Genomic DNA, 6000 nt, shown 5'->3' with positions numbered 1-6000 from the left:
CACTTCTCGCGCGGGACAGGGATCCCACATTCGATGCCTCACCCATGGATATCCGGACAAGAGACTAATCCGTCGATTTACCCAAAACCAAACCCGGAAAAAATTCCTTTACCCGGAAAGCACGGGTGATTCCACCAGGACAATTTTTACTCTAATGTAGTCAAATCATCTCTGAACAAACTGATCGGATTGCATCTATAAAGATACTCGGTCAGATCAAGGAAGAAACTTGCACTTGGATCATTGGGATCAATGCTTTTTTTCCCATTCAAGAGGCACAGCCGTTGATTCCTATCCATAGAACAATTACTGTCCGGGATTTACTTTATCTATCGTAATAACAAAAATTGAGTCTCGATTTACGGATCCATCAGTCCAGCCTAACCCCAGATCCCATGGGTTAGCCAACCGCCCAACCACTGTAGTGATGGGATCCAATTTGGAATTTGGTTAGGTTTTGTCCTGGGTACCAAGGAAAAGAGTTCCAAGGACCCCTAGCCGGAAGTTCATACAAACATAAAACTAGTCACACCACTTACACACCCAATATGAAATTGCCTTTTTCTTAGCATCAGCTAACTTTAAAACAATCCTTTAATGAAACCATTATGTCACTGATGACAATCCTCAATCTCTAGTTGAATCCTTATTTCCAGTTATTCATTCATCGGTATACTTATGGCATCATTGGTAACCAGAACGCTCATCACCTGTTCACTCAGGGGCCTTTTCCATAGTTCCTAGCTCATAGTAACCGGCAATATATTCATATAATAGAATAGAATCTCCGTGGAAGATCAACGAGATCAACCCACAGATCCATATAAAAGGGCCATGGACTCATCCGTTGAGGACCAGCAAGGTCAATCAACCAGATCCATTCCCGGTTTCAGAAAACAACTCTTATTCCTTGTTCCAATATCTTCCACGACGCACGTGTGGGTATCTTCGGTGACCCAGAGCCCGAGCACCGTATGGTCAGCACCCTCTAGAATCCTTCGCCGGCAGGTGACCTAGCGCTTCACTCATAGGCCGCTTCCTTGGTCCCTAATCCACCGTACGGGAAGCTCACCATTTAAATCGAACCGAGACACGAACCTACTTGGAAAGGGGACTTATGCAAAGTGCCAAAGATTGGCAAGAGAGCTTGAGAGAGAGTGACCGATCTAAGAGATACCATAAAAGGGAGAAAGCCAAGCAACACCTACTTCAATCTTGCCCCACACTAGTACTTTTCCATTACAGAGTTCACCTCCTTCACCATCATCGGGGGGAGTTCACCTGGGATCGTAATTTCTATACCAATTCCAATTATGGCTCAACCACCACTTCCTCCTCCATTCTCCATTCAATCACCTTTGGTTTTGCAACCAAATTTGGCCCATCCCGATGCACCCCTCATCCCATTCCCCACATTCTATGGGACACCGTTGGAGGATCCCACCGCTCATCTAAACAATTTCAAAATTGCTTGTTTGATCTCACACATCATCGAGGAAGGGCATGTGATGAATTACTTTAGCACTACACTCAAAGGTGAGGCCTCAAATTGGGTCGCCAAGCAACAACCAAACTCCATCCAAAACTTTGCCGATTTTGAGCACAAATTCTTGCCTGAATTTCGCAAACCTCCAAACTTCTTTGCATTTTTTGAGCAATTACACTCATTCAAGCAAAATCACCCGCATGAGACCATGGAAAAAGCGGCCACAAGGTTTAGGAACTTTGTTGATCATTACACTCCCGTTTTTGACATCGACCTGCTCACCATCATGGACTCGTTTCTACGAGTCATACACCCTAGCATCCAAATTTTGGTTAGAGCTCAAGCCCCAAATGACTTGAATACGGCCATCACTTTTACCATTAATGTGGAGAGCTCTTATCGATGTGTTTACGAGCCACAACAGGCCACGACTCCATCTCCCTCGTATTATCCATGGCTAGCACCACATACTCCCGTTTTTCCCTCCCCGCAACAACCTTGGCCAACCTCATCGTATGTGCCTCAACTTCAACTAACTCAACCATTCCAATTCCCACCCGTTGTACCACCTCACCTTCAAGTGACCTCACCACCTCTTTTGCCTTTAGCACCCCCACCTTCTTCTAGCATCGTGGCTCCCCTAACCTCTTCACAAAATCATGTTCCTGCCCCTCATGCTCCATCACCGTATGTGACTTACCCTGATTCTACTTCTACCACTCCACCACCTGCACAAGGGGGGGATGGGTATGAAAGCACCGCATCTAGTATTGGGGATTTGAAAAACATGATGACAAATTACATGAACCAACTTAATGAAAATGTGAAGGCTGTGACTCTTGATGTGAATTTTCTAAAACGCCAACAAAACTTGTTGTCTGCACACGTCAACCTGAGCCTAATCCCACCAACATGGTGTGTCGAGCTTGTCATGTGTCTGGCCATCTTTCCAAAGATTGCCCCACTATTGTTTGCACTTATGAGAAATGTTTGGGTAGGTGGCACACAGAGGATATGTGTTACATTAAGATGCGCCATTTGATGAATAGGAGCACCACTTTGCCACCCCCCGGCCCCATTAATCATCGTATTGGTGTCGAGAAACCTCCGGGCCCTAGTTGGACACTTCTTCAGAGGGGGTCTCCTAGTTCTCAGGGAGAATGATGAGACAAAAAGAGATATGGTAAAAATAAAAGGGGTTTGGCTAGGAATGAGGAGGTAAACATGCAACTCAAAGAAGCGATGGATAGGGCTAAATAAATCCAAGCAAGGGCCAAGGGTCAGATCATCTTAATCATAGAAGAGCACATATTAGGGAGTTTGGAAAAATCCCAATTCCCATTTTGCAAGATAAAAAATGATAGGCATAGTGAACCCTTTAAAGACTGTGTCAAAACCCCCTTATGTAGCATATCTTTGGAAAGCTCTTGAAGAGTAGGTTCTAAATCCACATTATCCAACAACTTTGGAATTCGTATGCTCAAGATACTCTAAAAAGTAGATTAAAAATCAAATTACCAAAATAATGAAATTTTTTTAAACTCCCTAATATGCTCTTGATGATTAAAACGAGGGTTAGTAAAGGGTCTAATGGGAGGATGCCAACTTGGAAAAAATGTTGGGTTGTGATCATAGATTTGGGTACTATAAGATGGCACTTTGAAAGGCTAAAATGTAACTTTTAAAATCTACTAGTCACTTTTTAATACTAGGATGTCACTTTTGAAAGTATCTAATTGTCACTTTACACATATCAATTTCCAAATTTAGAAATTCTCCTTTCTTGTATATCTCACTTTCCCTCTTTTGCATGTGCATAAGTTATTTTTCCTCCTTTTTGAGCATCTCCTCCCTCTATCCTCCCTCCCTTTCTACACCTCCCTCTCTCGTCCCTCCTACCTCCCTCTCTCCTCCCTCCTCCCTACCTTTCAGCACCTCCTTGCATCTTCCCTCATATCTCCTCCCACAACTGCCCTCCCTACCTCTCCTTCTTTCTCTCCCCCTCGGACTCCCAAGCTCCACTCCACCTCTCTCCTAAGCTCCACTATCTAGATCCTCCCCTACTCACATGTGCTTTTCTCAAAACATGCCCTATGCTCTCTCAAGCTCCTCCCTTTCTCGTATGATCATCTCACAACAGCACGCCTCTATTCTCTCCAACTCGTCCCATTCTAGTTAAACCTTTTGTATCACATCCTAGGCTCTGTAGAACCCTTCATCTATCCCTTCTAGATCTGCAACACACATACACTATCATAGAAGCTTGCACAATGGTTCCTATATTCACAATTAATGAATGATACTCATAATTTGAGAGCTTCATGCATAATCTTCCATGGTGGTACTCCCTTTGAGTGCATCTGTTACTCCATCATCATGAGTGCAAATCCTTTCTCTCTCCCTTCTTACTTATAGTGTTTCCATCTTATAATATTAACAATATTTAACACACTGTAATTTTATAAATAAATTAGGATAACTAATAGGGTGGATTAGCAGATATAATGCTTGTGTTGGAATGATGTGTGATCATTTTTTTTGGGATATTTTTTCAATAAACAAATTTTGCATGTAACAAAAACCCCTTTATTATGGTACTTTTATGATAAAAGGTGCTCCTAAGAGTTTTAAGTCTTACCAATGTCATTTATGAGGCTAACTTTATATTAAAATATGTAAAAGAAGTGAACAAGTTTAATTATTAAATTAATTAGAGATGGTTGAAGAACCATGAAATTTTGTGTTTTTAACAATTTAACAAGGTTTATAAGAAGGTGTTTTGGTTTGAAACTATATGCACTCCTTTGTGAAGGTGTTTTGGTTTGAAACTATACGCACTTCTTTTCATTAAAATTTATATAAACATGACTTGGAATTATTAAACCTTCAAAAATTTTGGGTTACTCTACACTTGAAAAGAGTGTAATTACGAGGAAAGACAAATGAACATGTGTCATACTGAATGTAGCTCCCTCTTGACAATAATACACACTAATTCTCACTAAACTTTATACCAACATGACTTGCAATTATTAAACCTTTAAAAAGTTTGGATTATTCTACACTTGAAAAGAGTGTAATTACGAGGAAATACAAATGAACCATGTGTCATACTAAATGTAGCTCCCTCTTTACAATAATCCAAATAGATTTTGTAAAATACTCTATACTTATTATACGAAGAATGTACTTATGAGTAAAGGCACTTCATCAGTATTTTCCTTTTCTCAACATGCTTAAACATGATACAAATGTTATTGAAAAATAAATGTCTCTTTGCAGGGTAATGTTGGATTTGGGATAGTCTGCCAACAAGTGTTTAGCATTTTGGATAGTATTTTGGCGGTGGTGGGAGTTTTCGGTCTCTTTCTTTGACAATCCACACCATTTGCATCTCCCATGATGTATGTATCTCAAAGTGGCAGTGATAAGCCAAACTCCTATCATGTGTAAATTGCAATTATGGTAACTTTAGATGAGGACAGATAGAAGCGTATGCACTTTGTGGTTGAGAGGATCAATCTCACCCACAAGCCATACTATATGTCAAGAAGAGTCTTCAGACTGGTGAAAGGCAGCGGAGGCGGGGACGAAGGTGGCTTGGGAGGAGGTGCTCTACCACAACCTTAAAGACCAAATTGAGAATGCCACCTACCCAAAACAGAGACAAAGATCAGCCCCAACCTAACATTAGAGGAGTTGGGTAGAAGAAGGAGGGAAGCAGGCAGGATGGAGGAGATGCAAAGAAAACTATTGGGACTCCATAGGGAGAATGATGAGACAAAAAGAGAAATGGTAATGATAAAAGGGGTTTGGCTAGGAATGAGGAGGTAAACATGCAACTCAAAGAAGTGATGGATAGGGCTTAATAAATCCAAGCAAGGGCCAAGGGTCAGATCATCTTAATCATAGAAGAGCACATAAAAATTAGAGGTGCACGCCAGAGCGGACAAAGGCAAAGTGGAGCTAGTGAAGGCGAAAGCAAGACTAGTAGTTCTGGATGCAAAAAGCTCCCACAGGTGTACAAACTAGAAGTGGAGCAGATGGAACAATGGGAAAGCCACACATTGGAAGACCTAAAGGAGGTGTGGGGTGAGTATCTGAAGAAGTTGACAGAGGAAATGCAACCCCCCACACCTACCTACAGGCAGATGGTTCCCTTCTAGGATGAAGATAGAAATCCGAATGAAGGATCCAAAAATCCAAACATAGAAAAACTAGTAGGATCCAATCCTACAAAAGCCTTGGGAGTTGCAAAACATAGCCAAGGGGACAAGGATGCAGGACCCAATGGAGCAGGCAACAACAAAGAAAAGAAACTACAAGTGCAAAATGAGCAGGAATGAAACTAGAGGCATGTAAGAAAAGATTCACAATGCTCAAAGGTACAGTCCTAGTAGCCTGAGGGAAAGGGAAATAAGCTGATATTAGGTATGGGAGGGTTATTAACTATGGTGTTTGGAATAGAGGTGGATTCTGTAACAATAGGGACAGTGGGAATAGGGAGGACAGGG

The sequence above is a fragment of the Cibotium barometz genome, chromosome 35, assembly GCF_041138505.1.
Source record: "Cibotium barometz isolate CiBa-2024 chromosome 35, ASM4113850v1, whole genome shotgun sequence".
Classification (NCBI taxonomy): Eukaryota; Viridiplantae; Streptophyta; class Polypodiopsida; order Cyatheales; family Cibotiaceae; genus Cibotium; species Cibotium barometz.
Note: the sequence above shows the minus strand (reverse complement) of the source record.